Source organism: Perca fluviatilis, chromosome 22 (genome assembly GCF_010015445.1).
Source record: "Perca fluviatilis chromosome 22, GENO_Pfluv_1.0, whole genome shotgun sequence".
In the NCBI taxonomy this organism is placed as follows: domain Eukaryota; kingdom Metazoa; phylum Chordata; class Actinopteri; order Perciformes; family Percidae; genus Perca; species Perca fluviatilis.
Window position 1 is genome coordinate 13,502,697 of NC_053133.1, and position 21,530 is coordinate 13,524,226.

The window sequence follows — 21,530 nt, forward strand, 5'->3', positions numbered from 1 at the left end:
GCCTTAGAGAAAAATCGATGAAAAGCCTCCACAGTCATACTGGAGAGATGTTTGGGCTTTAATCCAAAATTACAGTTTAAAACTACAGTAGTGAAGGAGCACCAGCCTTAATTATCTTAACGCCTCTGAGAATTGTTCACACTAATGAACTATTAGGATTATAGACTGAAATACTTGACCAAAGCTTGTTTAAAAATCAAATCCTGCTGACAATGACATTGCAACAGCTACACACAACTTATTGTGCATCATGTTATATGAATTTCCCCATATTTTCAGTCAGGTTTTAATAATAATAATAATAATAATAATAATAATAATAAATAGAATTTATATAGCGCTTTTCAAGGACTCAAAGTCGCTTGAAAGTCAGTTTTGATATTGAATGGCTGAAAAAAGACAGAGACTGGATAATATAGGTTGTTAATCAGTGCGTTAAAGCAGCTTTGCTATCCGCGGCCTGTACTCAACTGTTCACATAAATTATGTACATGGGTTTTCCCTCTGTAAGATTTGCGCTGACTGAGCAATGCACCATATGCAGAGGCTGCAATAAATTATGTAATGTTTTGCATTTATATCATAAACCTTTCATCATAAGTACATATTGCACACGTGTCAATTATATTTAAAATAATACACGTAGAGGAGACGAGACAAGAGTATAAGTAACACGTTTATCCGTGTTTACACTATCAGCCATCAGTTGTCATTAGGCCGAGAGGAGGCTTGAGATGGAGCGGTTGCTGCTGGGAAGGTGTGAAAGTGCGTTCAGCTCGAATTGGCGGTGAGTAAATTATTCAAGCTGCTCTTCTATACACTACACACAGCCAGGTTACAGCATACACTGCTCTAACTGATCCTAAAGATACACAAAGAGCACACGCCATGTACAGTATATGCTAACAGATATGTGCAAAACATAAGACACAAAAAATATCCTTTTTACAGAGAAAAAAAAACACATGTCTTAACCAGTCTGAATATAGTAGTGCATGCAATATAAAATACACCCTAACCTAAACTTAACCACTAAGTCATACATGGGAAATTAAGTGTATAGCAAAACAGAGTGCTGAATGCAGCATGTTGTGAATTTCCTGTGTGTACTGTATGTGTGTCTGTTGAGCCAGCGGGGGCATTGCAATCTCCTGCTTCCCTAAGTTATTAACGCCGCTCCTCAAGCAGATCCTCTGCTGCCTCACTGATTGCTTTTCATATGCATCATTAGACGCAGCATATTAACAAGATGAACAAACCATTTCATATACAGTGTCATGTGAGAATGGGCTGTGTGAGGGTTGAAGGGCAGTGTTTGGCATATGCATACTGACATACATACGGCTATATGCAAAGATGATCAAAAGGAGGTTTTGTATTTTGCACATGCAAGGTCACAGCACAGCTGCTGGGAAATGTTGGCTGCTAATCAAATTAAAACCATCTACACAAACCTCCAAGCAACATAAAAGAGACTCTCTTTGTTTGCAGCAACCTGCTTCACAAACAATCCAATACATATATACACACCCACACTCAACACAGAGCAAGCCAATAATATGCAGCGTACATTCACATCTCAATAAGTTGAAGAAGCCTTTGCCTGGAAATCATATCCTTCAGTTCAGATTAGGATCGGGCTCCACTTTACATCTCTGTGTCTGTGATATGGGTTTAATGAACAGCCCAGTTATGGCGGCTAGCTCCGGCCGTTTAATTAAATGAGTGGGCGAGGGTCCCTCCCCATTAACTCATCTCTCTGTTAATGAGGCATGAAAACCTGTGCTTATCTAACAGCCATGACTGGAGATACATGTGGGTCATCCAGGTGTCAGTAAGGTACGATTAGCTCAGAAGAAATAACAGTAGTCACCGTTTATTAGCAAGTGACCATTTGAGTAACAGACATACAATTTAACAACCATTTTTATTTAAGATCCTAGATCTGAGTCAAACAAGTACTAAAAGTTGCACAGTTGATGTGTAAATTACAGTTATGATAGCTCATAAGTGAGTGGCTATATAGGAAGGAAGCAGTCAACGAGGGAGAGGTTTAAGAGGAAAGAGCCCTGCTACATGGAACACATGCAACTACACAGGTTCAAAACAAGGACAAACTGTCCAGAATTAAGTGTTGGGACTCCATTCATGTCTGCAGTTTGGACAAAGAGGGAAAGTGATAATTAAAAACGTGTGACTGACCACAGATCAAAGCCAATTTTCTCCCCTCTGCATCTGCTAAACGCTTTACAAGAAGCGTAACTCCAGACAAAAGCAGCCATTTAACGCCATTTTGAAACACAAGTTTTGTTTCTGTTTAGTGGGTTAACATCACTGGTATGCCGCCTCGTGGATTTTAACATGTTTCTTAGACAATAAATTACTCAAGCTTTGCATTAAGGTCAACGTGATGTATTGTAGTATAGCTCTGGACAAATTCGGAACTTTATCAGATGCTGAAAGTTTACAGGAACCCAAACTCTTGAATTAAAAACTATTGATTATGTAAATTTGTGTGTGTGGAGGGTACAGTGGGTTCACAGCGAGGAACACAGCTGAATACCAATTCATTTTGTGATTTAAAATCAGGGCAGCAGAATGGTATGGGGATTTAATGATACACCGTGTATTTCTGACTGCCTGTCACTCCTGGCAAATATTATTTGCACTGAAGGTCTATTAACTCGGCTCTCTCATCTCACATTTTCCATCAAGTCTGCCCTGCTTCTCCTTTCTCACTTTCTCTTCCTGCTAACGATCTATTAAAAGTTATTTTTCATGAAGAGTACCCTCGTGTCTGCTGCTCCTTACTTTCCATTTTGTCGCTTTCTTTCTTTTAGCTGACAAACAGTCAGGCTTAAGTTTTCCAGGTGAAGTTGAATTATGTTATGGCCAGATTTGTAATCAAGATAATGGCATTTCGAGGTCCAGCTGCAGCCTGATCAGAAAACAAAAACAGCAGCATTTTCTTTTTTTTAAGTGATGTATCGCCCTCTCAGCAGCTGTTCTCCAGCTCTGTGCAGTGCTTAAGAGTTACAGCTCTTAAATCTGATGCACTGCTGACCGACTCACAACTGAAAAGTAATGTGATGAATCAGCTTAGGTGAAAAAATTAAACACTATTGTGTTTAGAATATGCACTTTTATGCCAATTATTTGAATATTTATAGAGACCAATTCATTCTTCTGGTCGCTTATGAGGATGAACATGAGTGTGTTGATCCATACACATAATTATGATTAAACTAAATTAATATCTTGATACTAGACGACGAGGGAAAAAAAAACTGAATTTGTAAGCAAAGAATGAGCATCAGAATAACAATCCTAACAGTAAAACTTTATTAGCATCTTCAAATTACACATTTGATTATTAAGACATAATACCGCATACCCTTACTTTTTGTGATGCACAACATAACTCCTGAGAGCAAGGTCTTTCACACCCATGCATAATGAATGGAAGTAATTATTAAGAAAATAGTAAGGGAAAATTAGGTTACACTTTACTTGAAGGTATCTACATAAGAGTAACATGACATTCATGAACCTGTCATAAACATTATAAACAAGTCATAAATGTTTATGACATAACGCTTCTTTTAGTAAGAGTCATTCGCTTTTGTCATGACAAGTTATGGTTCGGGTTCATGTGTTCATGACAGTATCATGTCACTCTTATGTAGATACATTCAAGTAAAGTGTTACCGACAATTAAAATCTGAAATGGCATAAATCAAACCCTGTTTAACACCATGCGTGTTTTTATGCACATACATTTTTTATCATGGTAGGATATGTACAGTATTAACGCACACAAGAGGACCAAACACACAAACAGTGGCTATACAATACCCAGGTTGACATGCACAGAATGTCCTTTTGCTATATATAGTATGGCTCTCCTCCTATAGAGCCAGGCACTACAATCAAGAAGGAAAAAACAGAAACGAGAGGGAGCCATGTTGGAGTATTGTTAAGCCAGAGGGAAGATCCTGGAGAAAATGAGCATACAATATAGCAGAGAGTCTTTGATCAGTGCTTTGATCCGCCTGCTGCAGCGGAAACCCACAACAGCAGCATCTACTGTTCACCATTACGCCATATACAGGCCCGGAGCAGAGAGATGTGGGAGCACACCTGATGAGGGTGTGTATGTGGACTCTTAGTGTGTTCATGTGCATTTATTGATCTGAGTCGATGTGCATTTTCGAGTGTACAGTAGCCAGATGCACTCGGTAATTGTGAATTGATTGAGGTCTTTCCAAGCGCTTAAGGTGCTTTTAATTGAAAGTGGGCAATTTCAAGAGTAAAGATGTTGTTTTCCTGTTACTGTGTAAATCTTTGTGCATGTGTGTGGGTGTACTCTGTGAAGTCTGTGCGTAGGGATCGAGGACCTGAAATGACATGTTATCTCACTGTGTTGCGTGTATGTGCCCGTGAGTGTGTGTTATGTGTGCATGCATGCATTTCTATCTTTGTACACCCTGTGTGCATTAGAGCTGGAGGAATTCTTATCTGCTCCGAGAGGGCAAATTTGTGCTCAATCGAAGCGCAAAATTTGCATTTGGCCCCCAACTGGGTGAAGCAGAGTTACACAGTTCATCCATCTTGAATGCCAGCTCCAAAAGTGAACAGAGAGAACCACTGTGTAAACATTCTTAACTCTCTTTCTCCTCTGCAATGCAGTGGCAGACCGGCACGTGGGTCATAAATTTCAAGGTAGAGAGTTTCTGGAGTTAGGCTATTGGGATTGTCGGTAAGCTGTTGATTAAGGTGCAGGTGTTGGCAGGCTGGTGAGCTGAGATGAACTCCTATTGCTTGTAGGTGGAAAGGGGATATTCCGATCATCTGCAGGATGATATTTGCATATATTATTCACTTTAGAATATTCTTAAGTCATAAATGAATAATCTACTCCTCAATTTATAACAGACAACCCTGAAACATTTGAATAACAGGCTAAGGAAGATAAAGTAACCCAAAACATCTACCTAGGTCTCCTGCAGGATGATGCACACTGCACGGTACAAATTATTTGACGGCAACTGTCTATCAGCACTTTCATACATGAGAGGTTTGACAAATTGCAGTTCTGGCCAACTCCAGAAAATCCGTGTAAGTATATCTCCGACAACAGAAGAGAGTTTTGAGCCGAGTCTCAGCCAACAAGATCATTTTCTCCGACCAAAGCGTCTGTAAAATCAAGGGCTGAGTGACATGAAACGATGGAGAGATATAATCCCTGCAGCCCGTCATCTTCCTCCAAACTCTCCTGGTTGACATGTGGAGGACTCTGCCATTAACCCCTGCAGGCTACTCCAAACACAGGGAGGTTCCAGTGTTTATTGCTCATAATTATTGTAACAACAGTGTTACAATTTTATATTTAATGAAAATATGTCCCCATGAGATGAAAAATGTCACTTAGCAGAAATACCTGATGAAAAAGAGCAGTGTCATGACAACTTAAACACTAATATTGTGTAGCTAATATGTACACAAATATATTAATCAGCAAAAACACAAAGTCTGCAAAGAAACATTTTTCTTCATAACACCTCCAAGGTAGTAAAGAGACAGAACTCTCCTTCCACAATCAGGAAACTAATTACAGTAAGTGTGTGGTCTTTATACTTTTGTATTTTCTACTGTGACTGAAGGGAAATAAAGTAAAAACATGTCCTCAAACTGCAAGTGGAATTTCCACTAACTACAAGAAAAAGAATGATAAGGAAAAAGACCAAGAATAGCATTAAATATTAAAAGAGAAAATGAATAAAAGTACATTTGCACAGTGTTAGCTAATAAACCAGGAGATAGAGTACACTGTGAAATGATGAGGTCAGGAATAAACATCAATGCTGCATATTACATTATATTTTATATTATATTATATTATATTATATGGGACTAAATCATGGAAGAAAACACTGCAATCATTTTACAAACTTAAATTTAAGACTCTTTAGCCACGCTGGCGGCTCTGTGAGACTGTACTATAGGCACAGCGGTACTTTGAGCTAAATGCTAACATGCTCACAATGACAATGCAAACATTCTGATGTTAGGCCGGTTTAACGTTTACCATGTTCACCATCTTAGGTTAGCTTATTACCACATTAACATTTGCTAAGTAGCATACAAAACAAAGTACAGCTGAGGCTGATGGGAATGCCATTAGTTCAAAAGGTTTGTGGCCAAAATCCAAAGTATTGTTTATATTGAAATTTAACCTAATGATGGCGTTGGCCAAACGTCAGGGGATCACCAAAGTGATTATAATTCATCCTGATTGGGACATGAATCTGTGTTCCTAATTTTATGGCAATCCATCCAATGGTTGTTGAGATATTTCAGTCTGGACCTAAAAGTGACCGACAACAAACAGACTGACTGCTAGCATGGCTAAAAGTATCTGTAAACACTTTTTAGCTCCACAACTCCTTTGAACACTTAAAACATTATCATTTATATATTTGAAAAACTAGTTTAAGACATTGAGCTCAAACTTTTTTTGTACTCTGTAAAGGAATGTGGCTAATTTATACAGCATACATTATTGATCATGTTCATTTTTCTGTGGTGGCCTTGGTGTGGTTTATTCATCCACTGCATGAATAAAGAGGAAACATTAACAACTTGTTCTCTTTGCTCTCTGTTCTCTGCTGTTCCCTCTCTCTTACATCTTCAATACACATGTATATCAAATATCAGGCACAGTGGATGCTTTTCATGCACAATATGTCTCCTCTTTCTTTTAGCCTGTCTGCCTATCATTCTGCAGGAATAGTGTATGAGAAGCTCAAGGTGACCACAACAGAGATGAAGAGATGCTGCTCCACTTTCTCTCACTTGAAATGAACTGAGATATTACACACACGCACGCACGCACACACTAAATAATGTCAATAATATAAATCCCAGAAGTATTCAGCCCCCTAAATGTCAGAACATCCTCCTGACAGCCAACTGCTAATGCTGGTCCTACATGATTATATGCAATATATTCTTAGCTGTTCTGCTGTATGTCTGGGATCCTAAATAATATGTGTGCATACATTTGTGCTTGCAAGCATTTATAAGAAACAGGGGGGGTCCTCCCCCAGAGGGAAACCCCGTTTTTTCCCAGGGGCCTTTTTTGCCGCCCCCAAGCAAAAAGACCTGCTCCATAAAATAACTGGGGGCTCCCTTTCCCTCGCCCCCCCCAAACCCCTGCTCCTCTTTTCACATACTTGACATCAACCACGAGGGTAAACACTGATAAAGGCGGGGGGGAAAAACACAAAAAAACACACATGCAGGCATGCGAGCATTAATGGATGAACACATGCACACATATTAAAGACACAAGGGGACATAGTCCTTCTCCGTGAGTGAGGGTGCTGTCCCCACAGGGACACTAAAAGGCACAGTCCATCTCACTATGATGCATAGGGAAGGGCTTCTGATCTATAGGTCCAGCTGAGACTCAATACCAAATTGACATAATGACTATGATGATTATTAATTGTTCCAATCGCTTCAGTTCCCTTAATTATGCATGCTTGCTCTTGAGGGAATTACTGTAATTGTTGGGGCTTTGTAAATTATAGAGTGGTGGTCTAGACCTACTCTATCTGTAAAGTATCTCGAGATAACTCTTGTTATGATTTGATACTATAAATAAAACTGAATTGAATTAACATGATATACTGTAACTGCAGTCATCTATGTCATTCACTGTTTGTGTGTGTACTAATGAACCTGTCTGAGAAGCCTTGCAGATGGTCTGCAGACATTTCCACAGCACTAACAGCGACAGCTATTATCGACTGAATTAGTAAAATTTGATTAGAATTTCAAAAGTTCGCACCCAAACACACTTTTGGCTCTTACAGCGAGTGCATACATAGTGTGATAACATTATTAGAGAATATGCATGTACTCTGGGAGTGTTAATATTGACATAGTCGACAATGTTGAGTTTACCCACAGCTTAACAGCAAAGTCAGAGCAATTATTAAAGGCTATATTCCGGAGGAGAATCAATTACACACAACTTCCAGGCAGATTATCAGACTACCAGTGGTTTAAGATAATGTCACGCTCACTATTAACTCTTTCCTGTCTTTCTTTCAAAAGGATTTCTCCTATTTTTGAATTTCTTCTCTGTCATGTACCCCTCTGTACCTAAGCACTTTCAGTCCCCCTGAGAATTTGTGAGTTTTTGATTGCATTTTAGACCTGTGCTACAGTACCATCAATCCAAGCCTGTAAGTGCGTGAATTCCACACTCCAGCTATGGCTATGTTACCCACAGCTCAATACGTCGTCAGCCTCTTTATCCCCGCCCCCTCTTCCCCTATCTCCTCTCCTCACTGTGAACCCTGAGCTAAAATGAAGCCTCGGGGCAATGGGGAAACTTCTCTCTGAACTAACTTTGGCTGCCGACGATTATCCAACAGGCCAATAATGAGCCCTCACTTTGGGAAACAATCCAAGTCAAATGTGTGCTCCGCTGATAACGTTTCCAATCAGAACTGCCTGCCTGCGTAGCAACTGTGAGAATGAAAGAGAGATAAAGAGGGGGAGAAAATAATGTGTCCTGCTACCCCAGCAAGGTGTGGAGATAATTTTGAAGTGAGAGGGAATTCATTTTTGCATTCTGGTATTATTGTTTTGACCCTCCAATTACTCATTATTGACAGATTAAATTCAAAGACAGAAATAAGCATTTTATTTAACTATTCCTTCTCCTCAATGGGCATAACTGTTTTTCAGAAAATTTAAACTGGAGCAGTGTACAAGATTTCCTCTGTGTCAAGAAAGAAGATGGGCGAAATAGGAAAGAAAGAAAAAAAAAGTCAGATGCATAAACACATGGCTAACAAAGACTCATTCAGGTATATTTTTTATGTATCAACTAAGTTTCTTCTGACACGTTCTTACCTCCTTTAATCCAGCCCTCAATCCCTGTCACTCACTTCATCAAAGACTCTACTGATGCTCCATCATGCCACTTCTCCTTCTTTTCATCCCTTCAACCCATTTTTACAGCTACTGTGCATCTCAGATTAGCAGCTGTAGCTTTTACAAGCCACAGTAACGGCCGCAGATTGTTCTTTCCTCTGCTGAATAATCTCTATTCACACAGTGAAATCAAACCGAATGTGCCAAGAATGCAGCTTAAGTGTCAACCACACCGATGGATGCCAAGTGAAGAAGGAAAAGGGAGGGAATGGCAGCGGTTACTGAGCACACATCGCCAGTGCCTCCATCCGGGGGGGGGATACACTGTTTGTAGTTATTGGGAGAGTCAATCTGTTGTTCTGCTGCTACAAGGAAACAAAGGCAGTCTACAATATGCTGCATGTTTCATTTATGTGAGTGAAATATGAGCAGCAGTTTTAGTCCATATTCTTTCATTTGCATTTTTAAATGTAACCACTTCTCATACAGCTATAAAACTGAAAACGTTATACTTACTTCCAGGATATTTACATAACGCCTTCATTTTAGCATTTACATCTATGCCCTTTTGAAAATTAAACAATATGCATCTTAAAATCCTCCTAAAATCTCAATCTACATCATAAGCTTGTGATGCTTTATCTCCCTCTTCAGTTTAGCTAAAATGGTACAGTGACAATATGCTGTGTAGTGCACATTAGCCGTGAATGCGGGTGCGAGAGGATGTGCTGCTGTATATTAAGAGGAGGCCAGGGATAGCCGCCAGGGAACGAGTGGCTATTTCTGTGGCAACAAAGACGCAGAGCTACAGAAGAGCAACGTTCTCTGAATTCCCCTGTGATGAGAGAGGAGATCTGCATGCGAGGAAAATAAAAGAGGAATGAACAGGGCTAAGACAGACAGAGATAAATAATTAGGGCTGAACCAAGCAGAAGAGACAAGGGAGTTATTTTTGGGAGATGCCAATTCAATTACAGGAGATGGGGGTTTGGCTATGGTTCTGACATAATGAGGGCTCTCCTACTTACCAGGACTCCAGATCCCGATTAGACTCTGGGGGAGCCTGACTGGCAGCCCCAGCCCACCTGCTGTACCTTAGTGTGTGTAGGTTGGGGAGACATAGAAGCATACAGTCTATGTGGATCCATGACAGATTTGACAATTGTCACATTATACACACACACACACACACACACACACACACACACACACACACACACACACACACACACACACACACACACAATTAAATCAATCTGTTACACACTGGCATCAGCAGGAGGAGGACATGTCGGCTTCACATACACAGATATGGAGGCAGAATAAAATGCACACACACACACACACAGCTGCAGTGTGACTGATGGTTGTGTGACACCCACCACCGTGGATCGTTTTCAGGTCCTGGGAGAGCAGCTTTTGTCAGAGGTGGTTTGGGGGAAGAGAAGGCGGAATATGGTATTGAATGTAGACCAAAAGCTATTGATTGCAGCCTGAGAAAGGAGGGTATTTCTAACTGCACAGCACTTTTGATTTAAGCCCCACAACGACTGCTAGTGACAGAGAGCGGGGAGGCAGCACATTTTATCAGTGCTAAGTGCATTTTGAATAAGTGCCTCAACGCAACAGTAAATCCAGCAATGATGCACTTGCAGATTAGAGATTTATAAAGAACATACACTGAAAGAAATGCAAAGAGAAAGACTTAATAGAGGAATAAAGAAAAGGCTGACAAATAAAAAGGTAGAAAAGAACAAACAAATGACCATGACAGATTGTCCGTGTAGATGTGTTTGCTAACGGATCAGTGTTGATAACAAACCAACCACCCTAATGCACTTCCCACGGCTGACAGACATGCATATTGGCTTTATGATAATACAGTGCGGGTGGCAAATCAATAGAATCAACACGACAGAGACACTCATACTGTGTTTCACGGGGCATGTCAGGCAATATGAACATGCTGCAGGCTATTCACACCTGCAGTACTCAAAAACAGAAAAAGCAATAGTAAATGTCTTTATTTACTTTTTCTATCTATCCACCTGGGAAACAGTTCCTGGATCTGTTTCAGTGGCACAGTCAAACCTGCACCAAGAGCCCACGCTGCATACACACAGAGAGAAAAGCTTTCCAAAATATCTGCTTTTTAAGAACTAGAACACACATCCTAACTAGAGTTGTTCCGATATCAATACCAGTATCGGAAATACCTCCGATACTTACTAAAATGCCAGTATTGGTACTGGCGAGTATGCCAGTCTATGCGCCCATCCGATACCACGTAATTTAGCCCCGAAAAAATTAACTTTAAAAAGTAGTTCATGTTCTTTTTCCGTTATAACTAGATAATAAAACACACACACACACACACACACACACATACAAATAAACATACATATATATATATACACATATATATATATATATATATATACATACATACATACATACATACATACATACATACATACATACATACATACATACATACATACATACATACATACATACATACATACATACATACATACATACATACATACATATATATATATATATATATATAAAGTTTGCATTCAAAAAATTGCATTCACTCTCATCACATACTTATTTTTCATTCTGGTAAAATGGCTTTAAACTTTTAAACTCTTATAATGGCTGCTGTGAGCTAAAGTGAACTGTCTGATGTTCAAGCGTTCTCAGATAACCAAATAGAACCACTCGTAAATACAATTATCTCAGCCTCAACATACACAGAATACTCTATGATATCTGGACAGCTTGCACAATAGGGAGTCCAGTTCACACGGTGGTCTTGTCCTTTCAAGCCAAACACATTAATTTCCAGATCGGTTATTTCCTGAGGCGCTCTCGGTGATAAGTTTGTTTTTTAATCTTAGGTGGAAGAGTGCAGACAGAAGTGTGTGTGTAATCTTGCAAAAATGTACACCGAGGCACTGATGTTCAACCAAACCAAAACATATGCTCACATGCACACAAAATACTCCGCAGCAAACAATCTCACAAGTCAGACTTCTGGGATTTAGCGAAAGAGAGAGGGAGTGAGCGAATGAAAAAGGCTTTATAGAGTGAAAATCACATCACTATGTCCTTGCATCGGTCACCTTGGGTTTCTTGTAATAGTCGAGTTAGAGGGAAAGAAAGAGAGAGGGAAAAACTGAGTGGGGGAAAAGAGATTTATCACAGGTGGACAGGTGTAGCTGAGGCAGAGGTTGAATGACCAGAACTCTCTGGGAGATTATGGCTACATGAAAGGAGACTTAAAAGTGTTTTGCTCAAGCAATTACTGCATTTTAACTTACTGAAGCAACACCAGGAGGTGTTGCAGCAAAAACATGACCACAGGTATGCTGAGACTCATGCACTCGTGCATCCAAGCATGCCTGTCGCATAACAACAAACACACACTCTGCAGCTATACAAGCCACATGGAATAACAATGATATTGCTTTCAGCCGGAGGCAAAAAAAATTGGCTCATCCATTACAGGATGGTCCGAGCAGTCAGAAAGCCATTTCTTTTGGCATCCAGCTACGGAGGCAAAATGCCTCATTGCATAAAAGCATAAACGCTTGTCAGCTTATGGCCCCGAGTCATCAATGATGTGCACTCAGAGAAGGCAGAGTAGGTATCGGTTATAATCTAACTGTAATATGTAAAATAATATGAGAATAGCAGAAAGGAAAGGATCTGTCTTTATTCTCTTTCACTCTTGTACAACATAAATGTGCTCATCTTTTGTGTCTGATGATACATGCCAAAATGATATAGTTATGTGTGAATGTGTCAAAATTAACTACATATACTTATATAAAATGTATGTCGTAATATGTTCACACACCTATCCGATTTTTGGCAGCTTGGGTTTTGAGTCTATTTGGACTTGGTTTTGACTGTGCTGGGTCTTGGACTTGACTGAGGCGCTTGCCTACTAGGCTGTCCCTGGCCAGTCATCTCTTCAATAACTCAATTTAATGAAGTAACAAACCCCAGTGACAGCGATGACAAGGACTGACACGGCCCTGACACTCTCATCCATTCCCCTTCATTGGTAACCTGACATTGACTCATAGGTCACGCTGTAGCTTATGGCCTTAAAGAGCACAAAGACAGATCCTTGTACATAGGTGTCCCTATGAGTGTGTGTGTATGCGTGTGTGTGTTTTAGAAGCAGGCCAATCAAATAAACAAGTAGGTGATACTTGCACTACCACTGACATTCCAAAACTGTGTAACACACAAGGTGAAAAGAGCACACGTACACAAGGGAATAGGTAGTAAAGTAAAAGCTGATACTATGGTGTGTGTGTGTGTGTGTGTGTGTGTGTGTGTTAGCCAGTCGAATAATGGACAGAAAGTTTTCGAAACGCTGTTAAATGTCCTTATAATGCGAATGCAAAAAAATATTGTAAATGTAATAAATTGCAGTTTAATACTTGCAACTTTATATTATATTTTAATTGGCGTAATAACGCTCCTTTAAAATTACTTTTATTATTACATTGTAAGTTAAAAGTCAGCTAAACCTTTTATTAAGTAATCATTCCTGGTTAATGCAGTAATGGGATGCCATTACCTTATCTGACAATTCATTACATTACCTTTTATTACATTTCTGACTATTTAAAGTAAAATATTTATGACAGTTATTACAATAGTATTATTATCAGATGCCGCACAACTACACTCTCTACCTCTTCCCAGAATGATAACTATGTATTTTCTCTATCTCATGCACACTCTCACACTCCATTCACACTGATATGGCACAACTCTTGAACACTTAGTTGAGATCCAACACTAGCAGATCAGAGACTTGGCAGTGTACTCTAGTCTTCGTGCAGGGGCACGCTGTGTGTTTACTTCACCATCAGCGAGTGTCAACCTTTACAACCCCAACTCTCAGCTGAACAGACAGCCTCGATGGCAGCCATTTATCTCCCCATCTGATTGCCGTCAGCTGTCTACTACTGCCAAGGAATGGGGCTGCCTCTAGTCTACACTGACAAAGGGCACAAAGCTACCAACTGATTATGAACTGTAATGTAAACAACTTTTCTAAATCCTTCTATAAGTCATAGCTGAAGAGCAGGGAAAGGTTTATGAAAAGGCAAGAAAATGACTCCAATGAACAAAAGTAGATTGCTTTTAGTTATGACAGATGATGGCATGGCATAACAAAGGCAAAGATACTTCCTAAGAGAAAATATTTAAAACTGCATTAGCAAATTAGTGTGTGAATTGGGGTGCAGAACCAAGAATTCAGGATTGGGCTGGTGATAATTGTATATTTTCTTTATTGTCAACATATACCATGAAAAGACCAAAACCCACCAATGACTGAGAATTATTATTATTTTTTAAATACTTTTACGACTTCCTAAGCCTGTCTGTTGCTCTCAGCCCCAAGGCCATACATTCCTACTGAAGACAAATCTTTAAAAAGAAACGGGTCACACATATATACATTTTGAAACTAGAATTACTGCCTTGCGGTTGTATGCCTCTGCCAACCAGCCAAGTTGCAGTTAACATCCATGTCTGTCCAGACTCATAAAATACCGTTAAATAATGGCCAGACATTTTCAGAACACTATGATGTCACAGTGAAGGTGACCTTTTGGATATAAAATGCCATCACTTTCAAAAGAATCACTTAATTAAATTGGAAGCAAAAGATATGATTCTAGATTATGATAACAAAATCAAAACTGGATTGTCAGCCTATTAATTCTACAAGGAAAATTTCATATTCATAAATGTTCAGATGGACAACCCGAAAACACAAGCTAAAAAATTTCATAAAACAGCTTTCAGTTAATGTGACTCAGACAGGAGTAAATTGTGCAAGACAACACAGACAGTAACAAACCGTACGCCTATTTATCTACAAGCTGCCTTTAATGTGTGTAACTTCATTAAAAAAAACATTGTGTGTAGCATCTTAATTATTCCCCAGAGGAATGACAGTTCCACATCCACAGACAGTTCTGGTCATTGCACCCATTTTAGCTATAAAGAGTGTACAGCTAAAGCAAAAGCTACTTTACCTCTAGCAACTTTACCTCTTTTATGCATATAAAAGTACAATTTATTAAATAAGAATTAAAGAATAAAATAAGTGAAAATTTAGACTGGTTTCTTTAAAAAAAGAATAAGATGGCAAGTATTGTACTGCATGGACAACATTTTCCCACCAGACATAACAGTCCATCATCAAATCTATGGCTCCTTTAACTCACTACTTTAAAGTAGGTCTGACCTATATGTGAACTCATGAGTGGTTCCTGATTTGCGGCGATATATAAATCTTCATTAAAAACTGCAAGACACTGCAGTAAATTGAAAGTGTGTGTAATAGTGTGGTTCTCTCACACTCCCAACAAATGTACATGACAAATTGTTCCCTCAAGTGTCTTGTAGATGTTAATGAGGATTAACCTGGCTGGCATAGACACAGACCGAGAGAATTATGGGCCTTCGCAGAATGAAAGTTCAAAATATACTCAGATACAGTGTATAGATCAGACTCTGATTTATCTCCCCAGAAAATGGCCTCAAAAATGGACATGTCTCTTGAAGAATGACTGGAGATAATTCAAGCTCTTATCAGCCATTTAAAATGCAGTTGACTACTTAGAGAGGGAAATCAATGAAGCTTCTTTCTTGCATCCTATCTCTCTTTAAAATGTGATATTCTAGTAGCAATGCATGGATTAAGGTATAGATCGGCATTTTGGGGAAATAGGATTATTGGCTTTCTTGCAAAGAGTTTGATAAGAAGATCAATACCACTCCCTTTTCTGTCCATTGAGTGTAAAGCTAGAGCCAGAGGTGATTAGCTTAGCTTAGCAGGGGTAAGCAGTTAGCTTGGCTCTGTCCAAAGTTTAAAAAAAGATTACGTGATTAAAAATGTGTTAATTAGTAAAATGGTGTATTTTATTTAACTTTGGACAGAGCTTTCAACCTGCTTCCAGTGCCAAGCTAAGCTGATCACCCCCTGGCTGTAGCATAGGCTACTAAGTACTACATAAAGACAAAATTAGATATCTGACTAACTATACATGGTTAGGAATATATCAGCATTTTGGAAACTATGATTAGTCTATTCACTTTTAATGCCACGCCTTAGATAAGATCCTCACGCTCATGTCTGTCTGTCTGTTAAGTATGAAGCTGGAACTAATATCAAGCCCTGCTCCCATTCACACATGACCCAATGCAGGAAATGTCCCTGCATAATTCAGGGAAAGACTTTATGGCTTTATAACCCACTCTGTTGCACTGGTCTTAACATATTGTATGTGGTGGGATGGGGTCTCTTATGTCCTTAAAGTATCAATGTGATGTCAGATGATGAAAGGACAACAATGTTGCCTCGAGCCACAGTGGAGGATGACAGACACCGATTGACAGTGGACAATCTACAGGAGAGAGACAGCGGGATGGCGTGAGGGGGAGATGAAAGAAAGTAGACCGAGAGAGACGGGAGGGGAAAGAGTGAGTGATAGTGAGTAAACAGAGGGGGAGGAACAGTGGATTGGAGCAAACAAACAGGGATTTCCAGATGAAAGTGGGTAGAGAGCAGTGAAGAAAACGGATTAGCATTTGGAAAGACTGCGTTTGTGTGTGTTTGTGTGTGTGCATGCAGACATGCACACATGGATGAGTCATAGCTGGACTCATGCTGATTGCTACCAGTCAGTACGGAGAAATAGCCCAACAATTTTTAACGAGAAGCTGTACTTCAGCATGTACATTTTTCTCATTTCTAAAAAGGGAGTCATGTTTTAATGTCATCTAAACAAAACTGCACATGTGCATCATTCTGCATACATCTGTTGTTATGCGTTTGTGTATCAGCAGACATGTGCACACATAGATGGGATGACATGCAGAGATGAGCATCCACGCGCTGTGGCTTAAAGCTAAACAAATCCTTATCTAGACATTAATCCCTATATTAAGACAGGCTTAGCTGCTGCCTAATGATACCTAGCTGGGTATGAGCATGTCGAGTACAATTTCAGGATGACGAGAAACCAAAAATATTAATTTCAACAAGCAATTACTATGTGAGACACCTGCAAAATTCCATCTCTAAAATCTGTAGGATAATATGCCCAATCTTTTGGCTAATCATGGTTATAAATGCTATGTATGTGGCACAGGGCAGGGTGATGCAAAATAATGAAAAGGCGTTTCATGATGTCACTGTGGTGATGCGTTCATTCGTGTCAGCCATGCTGATGAATCTTAATCCTTAATCTCCTGACAAATGAAAATGAAGCCAATCTCATTAGCAGGTGCAACCGTCGTTATGGCAACAGGAAATGACTGACAAGGTGGCATAAGTGAGAGTCGGAAATGCTGTGAGGGTAATTAAGAAGTGCGCCCTTAAAACTACACACACACAGAAAGACTTTTCTCTGTGCTCTGTCCTTGCCCCAATGTATTTGAGTTGTCCCCTCATTTCCTGTCTGCCCTCTCTGTATTCCTTTCTCAATATCACTTTCACTCTGTCTTGAGTTTTTTTTCCACACAGTCCTACACACAAGCACTCTGTAGGCCTGAAACTCCACACAGTGGTGGGCTGTATTCCTCTATGAATCACTGCTTCATCCTGCTGCTACTGTAGATACACTTGTGTCCCACACAGCTACAGGCAGCCCCTGTTACCCTCTCTACTGTCACCTCTGAGACCTCACACCCCTCATACCTCTACACCAAACTGTGAGTCGTCTTACCAAGCAAACAGACCACTGCTAAACAGTTGACTTTTTGAATTCATAAGGGAAAGATTAAAGGCCATTTATGTATGCTTAATATAAAGCTACACAGCCAGCAGCCAGTTATCTTAGAGGGAAATAGCTAGCATGGCCTTTGTAACGCAAATAAGCATCTGTAATTTCCAAGAAGAGGAATTCTCAGAGTTGACAAGGCTTCTCAAGAGTTACAAAATACATGATAAAACTAGTTTCAAAAGAAATGGCAATTCAGTCTGCCTGTGACTAGTAAATTCGATTTGACATGTAAAATAACTTTGGAGTCCCTCTTTATACAAACAATACATATAATATATATTTAGTGAGCTTTAGAGGCTGGTAGGCCGATGTTGTAACTTTTGGACGTCTTTATGCTATGCTATGCTAGCTGGCTGTTTATTTTTTTACCGTACTTACAAGAGTAGTATCAATCTTGTGATCGAACTCTCGGCAGGAAATAGAATAATAATATTTCCCAAAATGTTCGGCAGGAAATAGAATAATAATATTTCCCAAAATCTCAAACCATTCTTTTAACATTTAAATAAACACGTATAAGCATAATTAAAAGGACATAATTTGAAATATTTCTGCTAGTAACATATCACATTTCTTTGACATAGTGACAAAGCATCAATAAAGCTGTGACATTATACTGTACTGTATCTTGCAATATCCCTGGGCTGTAATAAAGGTTATAACATAGCTATCATAATGCAAGTCACTATAGAGGTATTGCAGGATATGTGGTGCCCCGAAGAGCTTGTGGTAAACAAAATTTGTGCCACTGCAGCTACCAGCAAGTACAAAACAATAAAGTATCTGCAGTTAGCCCAAACTGAGGCCATAAAAGAAGGAGGGAGATGAAGAGGAAGGTGGACAAATGTTGGGGTGTCAAGATTCTATTAGAGTGGATGGACAACTTTATTATACGTTTTATCCGTGCACACATCACTATTATGTCCTCCTATTTTTGGTACAAGCACAAGGCAAGTCATCCATTTACAGTATATAAATACCAGAAATTGTTTAGTTAATGCTGCAGTTAGCATCATGTCTTCAGCTGCACTGTATTTGTTGTCTTATCTTTGAGGAGTTTGTTCTGCCCCTTGACTGTTTAGTAAATCACTTGAATGTTCTGTAAACCACTTTTCTTATTAAAATGACTTCATAAATATTTTACAACTTGAACTGGGGGTGAGGAGAGAATTATTATTGCTGATATAACATCTAGTAGAGTACGTTAGGATAATAAAGTGTTGCTTATACAAAATGGGGCCATAAATACAGCACCGCAATGTAAGCCACTACAGCAAGATTCCCTTCCGGTGGAGAACGTAACTTTGCTCAGTGTTACCTTGGGAACTAGCTTGATGAAATTACAACGTCAGTCTTCCCGTCATGTAGGGACTAACCAGAAACAAGAACATGATTCATAATTTATTAAATACAGACCTCTGCTGTACAGGCCCTGAGGCGCTGCCAGAGGAACATCATGAAGCACAGCTTGATTTGATTTGATTATATTTGATATTTACATTAAATAATATTTGTTAAGGATTCTTTTGTTGTATATATATACACATTTCTTCTTGGCTTGGTTAGTATGCACTGTTTAAAAGAAGTCTAAAGGTCTAAAAGTAAGGTGAAAGATCATCTACAAGAAATGCAAGTGGAAAATAAATGCCTCGGCTGGTGTGTGCAGTGCAATCAATGTCTGACACCAGTGGAGACAAAGAGGCAGTGTTTAAAGTGCCCATTTTATGCTCATTTTCAGGTTCAGAATTGTATTTTGAGGTTGTACAAGAATAGGTTTACATGGTTAAATTTTCAAAAAACACCTGTTGTACTGTACATTGCTGCAGCTCCTCTTTTCACCCTGTGTGTTGAGCTCTCTGTTTTAGCTACCGAGTGAGGCCTCTCACTTCTGTACCACTAGCTAGAAGCTAGCGCTGCTAGCAGTTAGCCACCTCGTTCTCAATGGCAAAACACTGCTACAACACTATAGAACTACTTACATGTCCCTCATCTGCAGGTATTCCACGCAAAGTTGTAAGTGCGCCCTCGTTTAGAAGAAGTCTCCCGGCTAAACCTGCCTTGTACTGACCGAAGTTGGAGAAACCTGATGTGGTATTAGCTAAAGTGGTTAGCACACACCAAATGTTTCGGCCGATGACATAGACAGCCCTGCCGATTTTTACCAGCTCACCCGGAGACGGAAGGCAGGATACATTCAGAAACCCCTATCTCAGTCAAAACAGCACGGATGTTTTTTTTTTCCAAGTTTGTATGCGTGTGGAAGCACCAGAGACACAAAATAACACCCCAAATCCCAGAAAAAGTGTTTTTTTCATAATATGGGCACTTTAAGGAAATGTAAAACCATTCCTTCTGACTTGGTCTGTTTTTTAGACATATGTCCAGGGGCATTTTTTAGATGCCTAGTGTTCATCCAGAGCTGTGTTGGTAGTACAAAATATTAAACCATTCTCTTCCATGAAACTGTTGGGTGTTGTGGCTCATCACTAAAACATGCATGCATTATCTAGTTTAATCTTTAAAATCAATTTCAGGCCTGAAGAGACCAGGGAGATGAATGAAGGATGTTAGTTAAGAGGACGTTTTCAGTTTTGAGAATCTATACATAGGCCTGTCCCAGAATGCCTCCAACACCACTGATTCCAACTTTTAAATAGCTTAAAAACACTGAGAAAGAAAGATTTGCTATGCACTCAAATTTAAAGTTGACTTTTACATGACAGCAGTAATAATTGATTGTGTTTTACCGCTTGGGGGCATGTTACAAACTCAACATTGACATATTGACACATTATGAAATTGTTGTGGTGAACAAACAGTTGCCTATTTGCACATCCGAATACATTTAATTCCAACATTCCATCCTCTTTTAGTTCTGTTCTGGGTCTCAAACAACTCCTATTGGAAATATCTGACTCTTTAGCTACTAGATGCTACACCAGCTAGCTGCTAACTTTGTCATTTTTCTGAAAACAGCTGCATACTTAGACAAAAACAACACTGATTAGAGCATTTCAGAAAACTAAAACAGTAAAGTTGCGGCCTTTTAAAGTAAAATAATGACCTGAAAGATGCTACGCTATCATTATGAGAGACACCTTTCTTATTACACAGTCATTTAAGTCTTTGTTAATAAAATATTGTAAGTGCTGCTTTAAACAGGTTTAATATATTTTAACTGGTAACAAAATTCTAGCCACGAGTCAGAAGATGTTAAATCCCATGCATGCCATTGTGGATATAATCTTTGTTTTTAGTCATTATTTATAAATGGTGTTTTATGTAGGCTACATGGTGAGGCACTGTGTGTCTCATAAAACAGCTAAACCTGCCATTAGTGATCCTGTACCGCCCACAACAACACGCCTAACAGACTATAGAGAAGAGCGCATCTGCGCATAAGGAAGGTCATTTAGTTGTTTTGTTTGTACATTCACTGTAAGTCTGAATTGTCCTGTTACCTAACAATTCACAGTTCCTTAATGCACCAGCGTGACACTGCAATGTTTGCTTCAACATTAATCTAAACTAAACATTAATACTGTAGTTTTTCTGGGGAGAACAAGGCAACAAATAAAAGGGGGGAACTGTCTCACAATTAGGAGGAAATTAAACAGGTGTGTATGAGAAAATAAGGAGAATAGCTGATTTATTGCTCTTGTGTAATATATTTTCAATGCTTACTAGGAATAAAAGGCTCTTGTTTCAAAGATGTGCATCTACTCAGGCATACTGTGTAGAGAGAAA

The 21,530-nt window shown here is 39.3% G+C and overlaps 1 protein-coding gene across 1 annotated transcript in view; it reads right to left on the reverse strand.

Annotated features, from left to right (window-relative positions):
* The window catches only part of LOC120552706 (myosin VIIA and Rab interacting protein), a 107,008-nt gene that overhangs the window by 64,072 nt on the left and 21,406 nt on the right, over positions 1–21,530 (reverse strand). The gene's annotated exons all lie outside the window — the stretch shown is intronic.